General features: G+C 36.7%; 1 long non-coding RNA gene across 1 annotated transcript in view; it reads left to right on the top strand.

Moving 5' to 3' along the window:
- Positions 1–12,723, top strand: part of LOC309384912 — a 683,650-nt gene that overhangs the window by 98,294 nt on the left and 572,633 nt on the right. The window lies entirely within an intron of this gene.

Genomic DNA, 12,723 nt, shown 5'->3' with positions numbered 1-12,723 from the left:
GCAGGGGGTTGGACTAGAAGACCTCCAAGGTCCCTTCCAACTCTACTATTGTATTATTGTATAAACTCTGCCTTCCTTTCCTGCCCCATAGGAGAGCTTCTCAGCTGGTCTCTTGAAAAATCAGCACACAAACAGCTTCACGTTTTATAGGGTTATGTATGCTTTGAAAATGACTCATAATAAATGCTTTGAGATGTGAGAACTAGTATACTATCCTTCTGATATTTATTAAAGCAACCCATCTTTCTTCAGGTTCTATGTGAGAGAGAGAGAGAGAGAGACAGAGACAGAGACAGAGACAGAGACACAGAGAGAGAGAGAGTATTGTGTCTGCTTTAATGAGCTCCTTGTGAAAGCAGTGACTTTTTTATTTTGCATTTTTGATAAAAGACATGCTGCCTTTAACAAATACCAGGGAAGTGCTGGACTCCAAAGCATTTCTTCTGAATCATTTTCGGAATCACACAGACTTACTGTTTTCTTCTTCTGCCAACTGGTTTGAGACAACATTTAAGCTCAAGGCGGTTAGTTGATAATTAACAAATAAATAAGATTTGGGAGACTGAATACTGCTCCACTGTGCATCTCAAGGTCAGATGCATTCTATAAACTCTCAGTGAATTATCCTTTTCTTTTAACTGCTGGGGCGCCCAACCTCTGGAACAGCATTTTCCCCAAGGTGAAATTGGCTTCAACCTTGCAGACCTTCCGGAACTCTCTCAAAACTTGGATGTGCATTCAAGCCTGGGGGTTGCAAGGAAGTGTCGAAGTTGTTAAATGATGGCTCTCTCTATAAGTTTCGATTATATACACGCCTTGTATTTTTGGTATTGTAACAGTAGTTTTATCTGGCTTTTTAAGTGATTTTTTTAAAAATAATTGTAGATTATAATTTTAGTTATGTTTTAACTATGTATGCTATCCAGAGTGACATGTAGGTGAAATGGGTGGTTCATATAAATTTAATACATAAATACATAAATAAAGTTCAGCTTTATTTCAGTTTTTGGTTTAAACAAGTCTTACATGGTCTAAGATGAGAAGGTCAGCAACACAATAATCTCTTGAATCAATGGACTAGTGGGAGGGAAGGACTGTCTTTTGAAGCAAACTCTCACTGATGTCCATTAAAGAGTGAACAAGATCTTTCTTTTTGAGCCCAATTATACACTTGTGCATGAGAAAATCTATGCTACTTATATCAGACAGTATCCAGTTTCAGGAGAAGTGGTGAACTTGGGCTGATTGGTCAAACAATAGGTTTAGGAGCAAATCCATGATTGCTTTAAAATCAGGCAAAACACAGATCTAGTAGACATCTGTGAAATCTGAAGTCTACTAAACCATGTACTGTCATAAGATTCTCTTATTCTCCAAAGCACCAGAGAGGCAGGACAAGAACTAATGGGTAGAAGCTAGCTAAAGAGACATCCTGCCTAGAACTAAGGAGAAATTTTCTGGCAATGAGAACAATTAATCAATGGAATAACTTGTCTCCCAGAATTATGAATGGTCTATCACTGGAGGTTTTTTAAAATAGACTGGACAACCATTTAACCAGGAAGGTTTAGGATCTCCTGCTCTGAGCAGGGGGTTGGATTAGAAGACCTCTGCAGTCCCTTCCAGTCCTATGAGTCTATGTTTTATAATATATAAGCATTTAAAAAGCTGCATCTTTAATTTCTTCCTTTAATTGAAGGAAGAAATGGTGATGACATCTGAAGAAAGGGAGGAAAAAACAGTATGGAAACTAAATGTGAAAATTTTCCTGCAGCACAGAATGTTCCCAATCCTACTTTCATAAGCAGACTTCACTGTACAAATGTATTTGTGCTGCAAGAGAAATGAAAACCTTAATTAACTGTTTTTAATTTCAGACTCCAGGATTTAATTTCCAAGCTAGCTTATATTAACTGAAGTTGGATATAGACTTTCTGTTGACTGAACGGATCATATTTTTATTGTCCTGTGTTATAGCATATAAATATACGAAAGAGACATACAACACACACCATATCTGGAGATACTGAGATATAAATAATAGGGAGTAAATTGTTATACGGTAATATGCAAGTTGGTGCAACCAACCCCTAGGGATGCCACCATCCCTAGAACTCAGAAATTGGGAAGGGACATCATACTGAAATTGGTATTCTTCTTATAGGATGATGAAATATTAAGAGAAAACCCTGGCTTCTTTAGACACCATCACACATAGGTTGACCAATTCTCAAGTAAAATCTGTAAAAGTAAAAGATGAGAGATGGGAGGGGTACTTTCAGACTTGCAAGATTCTGTTAATGTGACCTTACAATAAAGATAGAGTGAGCACTCATAGCTGTGCTTCCTGCCTGGACTACTTCGTAAGGTTAATGCCACATGCATGATGCCAAGAAGCAGCATTCCCGCTTGCACTCAACACCATTCCCTTTCCCAAGAATTTAGATGTCTGCATTGACAGCCTAAGTGATGGGGATGCAGTTGGCCCTCCTTCTGTTTTGGGTACACAAGATTGCTTTAAATAGTGCATGAAAATATGTGCAAAAGAAGATAGCAATAGCACTTAGGCTTATAGACCACTTCACAGTGCTTTACAGCTCTCTCTAAGTGGTTTACAGAGTCAGCATATTTGACCCCAACAATCTGGGTCCTCATTTTATCCACCTCAGAAGGATGGAAGGCTGAGACAACCTTGAGCCTGGTGAGATTCAAACTGCCAAATTGCAGGCAGCCAGCAGGCAGCAGAAGTAGCCTGCAGTACTGCATTCTAACCACTGCGCCACCGTGGCCCTTCAAGGATGCATCTTTCCTTGAAACAAAATGTTGAAGAAAGGCTGATCAAACTCCAAGGCTGACCCCATTGCCTTTGATACTGAAAGTGAAATATGAAGACTGAGCCCACTTTGGACAAGCCTAGCATTTTATTTAACCAGATCCTTACAGTGCTGTTATTTTGGTCATTCTCCTATTAGCAATTTCAAGCGTCTTCTAGATTATCCAAATACAGTGGTAAACCAACTATACAAGAGTCAGGCTTTGTTATCACTTCAATGGTGGCTAGGTGTTGTTTGGAAGATATCGTACATCTTCAATGGACAGAGTGTACTGTTTTTTCCCCACAGATGCTAGCCTGTGGAGCAGCATGGTGCTTTAATTTACCCAACAATTCCAGTTAACTTAGTTAAAGCACCACGGTGTTTTGCAAAATGCTATCTGCAGATTGATTTAATGAAATTCCTACCTAATCATATTGCTTTGCTGAAGCTTTGTCTAGCTCTATAAAATATCCTTTTTATATTAAGTTGGGAAATGTTTTGATGATTATCAAATAAAACTCACATCAAAGAAATATCCTCATTCCTAACCCTTTCCCCACCTCTGTTCTGTAATCTTCCACCAGTTTGGAACCTCTCATCCTACATCAGGGGTGTCCAAACTTGGCAACTTTAAGACTTGTGGACTTCAGCTGGGGAATTCTGGAAGTTGAAGTCCACAAGTCTTAAAGTTGCCAAGTTTGGACACCCCTGTCCTACATTCACCCTTCAAGCCCTACAAAGCATGCAAATTCCTTCTCATTCCATTTCCTTGGGACATTCAAATCTGCATTTAAAACGGAGGCACGGAAGACAAAAAAAAGTAGTTTCTAGGACACTTCGTATTCCTTTTGTACAACATTTACATTTTGTATTATTTGAAAAGTTATAAAGAACATCTTGAACAGCAATGTATCAGCTACGAATATAATTAATCTTGTGCCCTTTGTGAATCTATATTTACATTTGTAAATCTGATATTTCAAAAATTGGGGATGAATAAAAATATTTCTCACAGTCTCTGGAATTCAGTTTCACATAGTTATTTTTTTTTCTTCTGTTCAGTTATATTTTACTTATTCTCAATGTTTTTCAAACTTGGCAACTTTAGGATGTGTAGACTTCAGTTTACAGAATTGGAGAATTCTGGAAGTTTGTGTGTGTGTGTGTGTGTGTATGTATGTATGTATGTATGTATGTATGTATGTATGTATGTATGTATTTATTTACTCATTCATTCATTCATTCATTCATTATCTGGCATAACATGGCTGTAGAAAATATATTAATATTTCACCTAAATTAAAAACACATTAAAATTTAAATGTTAAAATAGTTCTATATTCAGACACCAATGTCTATGCCATTTAATCTTTTTCCATTTAGTGGTGGTGGTGGTGGATCAGATACTGGACCGGTATATACCCTTAGCTTACAGCCAGTCACATTTGGCCATTCTACAATTTGATGTGGCCCCCCGCAGTTGCACTGAGGGGAGGATGGTATACAACATTTATACAGTAAATCTTGGCAAACACCATGTGAGATGTGAATCCTTTTCAGGATTGTCCATTGCTGGTGAGGTAGCTCAAAATCTGGCATCTTTTATAAGGGAACTATGTATGTATCTATGTAACTATTATTCTATGTATCTTCCTGTGTCTGGGCATTCAGCAACCCAATTGGCTTTCCACTGAGAGTCAATGTTAAAGTCGTAAAGCAGATGTTATGCCAGTGGGGGCTTCTTAAATTTGAGTCTTCCGATTGATAAATGGATACAGTCATCGTGAACTGGAAGGAGACAGTTGTTCATAATTTTATTGTATTTCTCATTAGTACATCTTGCCTTTATAGAACTGCTGTGTGGCTCAGAACAGGAAGTAAAAGAATAGGAATGGTTGAACACATCCGCTGATGTTTTGACACTCCATGTATTATTGAGTCTGGTATGGCAGCTGTTGAGCCATAGAGGGGCACAATATTTCAGTCCTTTTTAGTGCTGATGTTCTGAGGGTGGCAGCTAAAGCTCCCCATTTAGTTCCACTTAATTTCTGGAATATGCTGTCCCTAGTATAATTTTTGCTGCCATGTTCTTTGGATGCATCTTATAGGAGAGAGCTCACTGCAATGTTACTCCATGGTACTTTGCGTAAGAGTTGTAGGGGAGGGAGTTGTGGTTTAAGTAAATCTTCGGGGCTTCATTTGTTAGTTTGTTATTAAGATAGAAGGACGTATTTACCAATTTGCTGAGACTTGGAGTAAACCTTCAGTCCAGGGGTGGGTTCCGGCTTGTGTTAATGCTGGTTTGCTCGGGGGTGTGCTGTGGGTGTGGGCGCTGCATGTGCAGTAGTAAAAAATTTGCTCCTGCGCATGAGCAGAAGCAAAAAAACAAGATGGCGGCACCTACAACGCAGCTGAGGGAACCGGTTGAGGGGCGTGTCTGGCCAAGTTACTACCTATTCGGCTGAACTGATCCAAACCGGTAGGAACCCACCTTTGCTTCAGTCAGTGAAAAATGTTCACATGCTCTTAAGATCATTGTAGAAGAAGCTGTCTGTTTTTTATAGCTTGAGACAGCAAAGACTGAGGCTGCAAGTGTAAGGCTAAACTCTTTATTTTAACAGAAGAACTGACAAGGAACAAGCAACAACTGAACTCGTCTGACAGCTATTTATATGGGTAGCTGTCAGACGGGGAACCAATGGGAAATGTGCTTTTTTTCCGCCAGTCGGCAGGCGCGTCTAGGCCAATCAGAGGCGTTTCTCCTAACGCCATCTGCTGCCGCGCCTGGTAGAACACAACACTGTTATCTCTATCTTGCACTGCTGTGGCCAAATCATGAGGGTATTCCATCACTGATGATTTCTGGGAGTTGAAGTCCATAATCTGAAAGTTGCCAGTGTTGAAAAAAGCTACTCTATACAGTTAAGATTATAGACACCATGATGCTATTCTACGATATAATATTCCACACGTGGAGTGATAGTTCCTCACTTCTCTTCTGAAACCTCCTCCTCTTTTTTTTCCCCCTTAAAGCAAACCAGCTATACTACCACTAAAAGATTGATGGGCACAGTTTAAAGTTAAGAAAAAATGTTTGACAACAGAACAGTGTATTTAAGGTAAGAGTATCTGGAACAAAAGCCCGAGTTCAGGGAAAGAAAAGAGACCATTTTTCTCCCCCATTAAAAAGCATAGGGAAATCATTTTGGAAAATGTCTGGCACAGATAAACACTATAGAACAAACCTAACAGAAAGAACATACTGCAATTCAGGCCTCCCAAAGCTAAATACATAGCAAAGGCTTTCCGGAAACACTTGAGAAAAATGTGTGGAGGATTTAAAAGGTTCAGAGTTGTTTACCAAAGCTGAAGGGCACAGACAGGAAGCTGAAAGGCGTTGTATATAAAGACATTTGCTTTCAGACTGGTTGGGGTTTTTCTTTCTTTCTTTTTTCTTTTTGGACTCATTGTCTGTTTTTAGCTTGAACAGTTATGGGGATGGGGGAGAGAACCACTAAAGCAGAATGGCTTAACATACTGTTACATAGTGAGGCTAGTACTCTAATGTAACAGAATTCCAAAGCATTGCATTGATTTTTATAGGTATTGGGTCAAGCCTAGCGCCCTCTACATCACAACTGCTTTATTAGACCCTCATGTCACCTTTATTACGTTAATGTCACTCAAGGCAGAGAATGTACCTAAAACTCCTTCCTCGTCTTATTTTCCCCACAACAATCCTGTGAGGTGGGTTGGGTTGAGAGTCTAAGGGGCTGCCACAAAGAAGAGCGGGAGTTCTCCCAAACTCCTGAAGGCAGAACAAGAAGCAACAGATGGAAAACATATGAAGGAGAAATCCAATCTAGAAATAAGGAAAAAGTTCCTGGCAGATTAATTAATCAGTGGAATCGCTTGCCTTCAGAAGTTGTGGGTGCTCCTTTCGAAATCACTGTTTACAATTTACATCCCATTTCCTTATATTGTACCCATACATATATATATATATTTATATATATATATATATATATATATATATATATATATATATATATATATATATATATATATATATATATATATATATATATATATATATATATATATATATATATATACGTTAGTATCATTATCCCTCCTTTATTTGACTATATCCTGCATCATATCATTTCCCCCCCTAATAATCAAGACTTAACTGAATCTAACTTAATTCTTTTTTTTATTAACCTTTATATATAATCAAAAGGGTTTCCAATCTTCCTTTCATGGGCACCATTCAATATTCATATCCAGTTATTACTTATCATAACACTACACATTGTATACATTATTATCACTATCAATTATTTAAACTATATCTATTGTCACTAATTTCACTAAGTTTAACTACTTTTAAATTATACTTTTCCATCTATCAACCTGTATCTTTCCAGCAGCAAAACAGTCTAATATCTTCTGCCATTTGTGGTATCAGTCCTCTAATCATCTCCTTAATCAACTTTGTATGGACTCCTCTTAGCAACTCTTTACTTATAAAATCTCTCATGTAATTTCAATGCCCTTCTTCTGTTTCCTTAATCAGCTTATCTTTGATTGTCGATAGTGTTATCAATAATATTGCTAATAAAATTGCTCTCTCAGTGATTTGGAAAGGAGGATTAGAAAATGTTGTTATTAAATATTATGAATGTTTAGCTAGAACAGGACGTAAGGATTCAGTGTCATTGGAGGATTTTAGAAATAGTAAATGAAATGCCAGTATGTGGTTATGTATTAAATCTTGGTATATTTTATGATGAAGGACGTTTAAACAATTATAGTCAAATGAAAATGGAGGTATGATGACGGTAACAATGTATAAATATCTGAGTTAAAATACTTAAGTTAATATGAATTATGCTTGATGACTGTGGAAGAGATGCACGTAAGCCTTTTGTAACCAACTGATACACTTTCTACAGGATGTAAAGAAGGAAGATTTTATGTGTTGTGTTTGTTTTGAAAAAATAAAATAAAAAAAACTTTTATAAAAAAAAGAAGTTGTGCGTGCTCCATCACTGGAGGTTTTTAAGAAGAGATTTAAGGACAGACAATTGTTTAAAATGGTATACATCTCCTGCTTGAGCAGGCAGTTAGACTAGAAGACTTCCACAGACCCTTCCAACTCTGATATTCTATTAGTCTGAGAGTAAGTGATTGTCCAAAGTCACACAGCCAGCTTTGATGCCTAAAAGCGGAACTAGAACTCCCAGTCTCCTGGTTTCCAGGCCAGCATCTTAACCATTACACTAAACTGACTCTTTATTATTATTTGTTCATCATTATTATTAATATTGGAAGGGTTTACCACCTGATTCTGAGATGTATTGTTTCAAGTTGTAAAGAAACTATTTCATAGACATTTCTCTGTGCCCAAATTATGTAAACAAAATCCTACATTTAGAAAGTTACAAAGTTAGGAAAAAGTCTAGGCATTATCATATCCAGTTTGCTCCACGCAAGAATTGTGCCATCCTTCTTATTCTGCTCATACAAAAATCAAAAGTGGCACATTTTGAAAGCATATTTTACTCTTTATTTGCTGTTTATGACAAATAAATACAAATTCCACCATTTTTCTAACTCGATCATGGTTCCCCTCTTAAATATCATGCTTTGAATTTTTTTCCTTCGCTGGATGACCATCTTCTTTTTATAAAGGACTTTTTATCCATTTAAATTGTTTTCTCATGGAGAATAGCACCAGAAAATATAGCTCTAGTGCTTGAATTTTTTTTTAACTGCAGCAGGGGAACAAAAGCAACAGCCTTAGGACTTCAAAGTTTAATACGACCTCCCCCTTTCCAAAAGTTGCCATAAATAGTAGTAAGGCTAAGGAAGAAATTAACAAGTATATTAAATACAAAGAGAGTTATATTAACTGTAGTTAATTCAATTACAGTATAATTATAGGTTAAATGGGTTGCAAGCCAATTAAACCTATTTTGCTTTTTTATTCTGCTCTGTCTATATGGCCTTGCTGTGGCCTTATCAACCTTTTGGGCCACAGCCTCTAGTAATCTTCTCAAAGGTCAAATGGGATGGCTGCCTTCAACAAACTTGGCACTCCTGACTTATATAATTGGATGTTACATTGCACAAACATAATGCCACTCTGTTCCTGGACATTCTGCAAATAAGGACTAGTAATTGATTTCAATTTTAATGCCTCCTGCAGCTGTGAAAAAGTAGTCTGCCTACAATTGTGAAGTCTGTTGAGGTTAATAGTAAGGTCAGTGCCTTCTGAGACATCGTAATTTGAGCAATTTTATTGGGAGGTGATTTACCAAATTCTGGGGCTTTGGATTGATTTATATACTCATAAGGCATCCACTAAGCACTACATAATACTAGGCTGGGCCTTGTCATAACTAATGCCACAAGTATTATATGTCTCTGCAAATGGGATAGTTTTTCAATTCAATCAGCCCTGAATAATCAATGCAAAGGCCACGCTTCAAAAAACATTTCGTTAATGGAAACATACAGAAATAAGCAAATAAGCTTGTAACCAACACACTAAATGGCCTTATTTTGATTTGCTTGATAAATGAAATTTTGCATTATTGTCCTTAATAATTTGCAAGGTCAGTTAAAATCTTTGTTGAGAAATTACAAGTCCAAGACTGTCTTCTCACTCATTTAGCTGCCAACAGATTTGAGGTTGCTCTGACAAAATGTGCAGCACTTCCATTTAAAATTAAGTATAGAATAAGAACAAGCCTGAGATTAATTAACTTAATATGAATTGAGCAGAGGAAATGAAACTATTTAAGTATTTAACAGCATTTGCTTATCTGCCCAATTACGATGTCTCTGATGTTTTTAACCAAGAATGCCACGTTTCTGCATGCATAGATTGCATTTGACCATAAAGTTGTGGTTTCTTTTGCTGCTTACTTTTTTTTTTTAATGGAATCTAAGAAATTATGTCTAGGATCTTCTGCGTTTACAAAATGTGCTCTGTGATTGTCACATTCTTCCTCAACCATAAAGAATGATATGCAATCCTAGGTTCAGGTCACTTGCTCAGATGTAGTTCTCCCTACAATGAATCTTGCTTATATTGTGACACTTTTGGGACACTCTCATAAATAATATGACAGAAAGTGAATTTCATTGATGTTACTTTAATCCATATAATAGAATAATGAGTAGTAATCCCATTAATTTGCATTTCAAAACTTTTGGAACCAAATTGGGTAATCTCAGTGTACACTAATACAAAGAAGGCTTTTAAAAATAAATATAGTTTGGATTGTTGTAAGCTCACACCATTCCTTCACTTTCAGATGTCAGTAAATGCTGATATTCCCTCTGCTGATAAGGGTCACCATAATTTATAATGAAAAGCTCTTGATGATTAAAAGATTAAAGGTCCTTCTGAAGATACCATTGGCTGAAACTCTTTTGTTGGAAATGTTCTTGTTTGTGTCAGTCACAATTTGTGAAATGCCTTTCCCCAGAGATGCCTTGATCTCCTTCTCTGTCTCTGTTCAGGCCTTACGGAAACAACTGAGAATCTACCTATGTTCAGGAAAAGCAGAACACACACAATGATTCATGCCTTGCAACACACTGCACAGATTGATGATGACCCCTTGTTCTTGGTTCCCCCACCCTCAAGTGATTAAGGAGCTTCTTTCCACATCAGGGGCAAATAGAAAGCAATGGGGCCAGCCTGCTTCTCTCCATTTTTCAGAATTCCCGAAGAATCCTTCTCAAGTCCTAAAAAAAAAGCTGTCCAATGACATCTTTATGATCTTACTTTTAAATTGTGTTTAAGTGTTTTAGTGTTGTTTTCAATCTGTTATGATGGCTTCAATGTTCACTTTACGTTTTTATGATGTTGCTGATGATTTATTTTGATATGTTACAAGCTGCCTTGATGGCTTCAGCCCAAAATGAATACAAGGAATTAAATAAATAACATCTTGAGAGGAAAAGTCATCTGTTCACATACCTTTGCATGAACATAGCTTTCCTTTTGAGGGCATCTTACCAATGTGACAGTCACATTATTTCCACACAAATGGAGTATAGTATAATGCCTTTTGCTAGTACTGAGTCATGGGGCAATCTAATTGGCTTTCGAAGATGGAATAGTAAAGACTTGGTCTGGTCCTTCTTTTTTAAAAAAATTAATAAGCAAAATTGTAGACTGTGAGTCTGTTTTCCCAACTAATAGTCCAAAACATATGAACAGCATTGGACCAGGAAGAGTTTGAAGGAACCCATACAGCCTGTCAGGATCATGTTAACAAAATATGGCAGCAAACTAAAGTACAGCTTTCTACCTTTGTATGTTGGAATAAATAATAGTAGAAAAAATACACAAAGAGAAAAAATGCAGTTGTTGAATCTCAAATAAGCACAATATAGCTAGAAAAAAAATCAAAATCCCTTAACTCCCCAAGGATTAAAAAAAAATCTAAAAGCCTACTATGCCTCTTCTTTTTTTCATGTTTTATTTATTTTATTTATATAACATTCAATTTCCATCAAACAGTGTGTGATCTGGGTACAGATATTGTTGAACAATCATAATCCACATACTTATTGTTGTATTCATCATAATAATATTAAAATATAATAATATAATATAATATTTAACATCTTCCTTAACAACTCTTCACATTAATATTTCCTCTTTTTGTATCTCCTCCTTTCTGACTCCTGTTTCTATTGTCTAGCCATTGATAAAACACATCCCATATCAAAAAAATATTCAGTTTCTTCTTTATCCTTAATAATATGCCTCTTCTTGTGATATCATTACCTTAATGTTTTATCCTATGTATGCCTGTTACCGAGAATTTCTTTTTAAAACAGCTGCCTTTGTGTTATTGAACATTTGTCTACTAAGCTATTCTATACATTAACATCTGTGAACATTTAGTAAGTGTCAATTAAGTCATGCTGTCACCTGTTAAGAACTCTCTCATAAACCATTAGATAATAGTTGCAATAGCAATAATAACACTTAAAGTTGTATATTGCCCCATAGTACCTCACAACACTCTCTGGGCAGCTTACAATGTCAGCATATTGCCCCCAACAATCTGGGTCCTCATTTTATCAACCTTAGAAGGATGGAAGGCTAAGATAATCTTGAGCCCCATCAGGATCGAACTCCGTACTGTGGGCAGAGTTTGCCTGCAATACTGCATTCTAACCACTACACTACCATGGTTCTTAGACTCATGAAAGAGGAATTTTCTGGATTTACCAAAAAATTATTGCGAGGGATACGACAACAAGGTTTTTGTGCATTTAATATGTTATGCTGTAAACAGAGAGGATAATAGTATGATGTCTATCGAATAAAAATTCATCACCAACATTCTCTAATGCAATTTTATTTGAAGGTTAAGGTGCACAGAAGGCTGGCTCTAAGCCAGTTTTTAAAAATCCTGTCCAGTTGGAGACACTTTGGCAACAGCGCACAATGTATTCAGCCCAGACTGCAGGCTACCACTTATTTCCATTAGACAACTCCCCTGCTTTGTGACCTCCCACCTTTCTGTTCCAGGAAAGTAACTGGCAAAAGCGATTGCAGGCAAATCTTCCAGGACATATAAACATTTATATGCATGAGCGTGTAGCTCACAGATTATTTGGGAGCAGGGAACAAAACTCTTCTATCGCAAGTACCTGCGAAATTTTGTGGAATGCTGAATTTTTTAAAAAAATAGAGAAAAGGTAGATGGAGGAAACTAAGAAAGAAAGATAATAATTAAGAATAAAACATTTCTTTGGGATTTCAAACAAGCTATGATTGACTTATGAAACAGCATTAAACTGTGCAACAGTCAGAACAAACAATGATCTGAAACAGGGTTTCCCTAACTGTGAGGGGCGCATTCCTCAG

Source organism: Natrix helvetica (assembly GCF_964273705.1).
Source record: "Natrix helvetica genome assembly, chromosome: 1".
NCBI classification, from domain to species: Eukaryota; Metazoa; Chordata; class Lepidosauria; order Squamata; family Natricidae; genus Natrix; species Natrix helvetica.
Note: the sequence above shows the minus strand (reverse complement) of the source record. Positions and strands in the feature narration are given on the sequence as shown.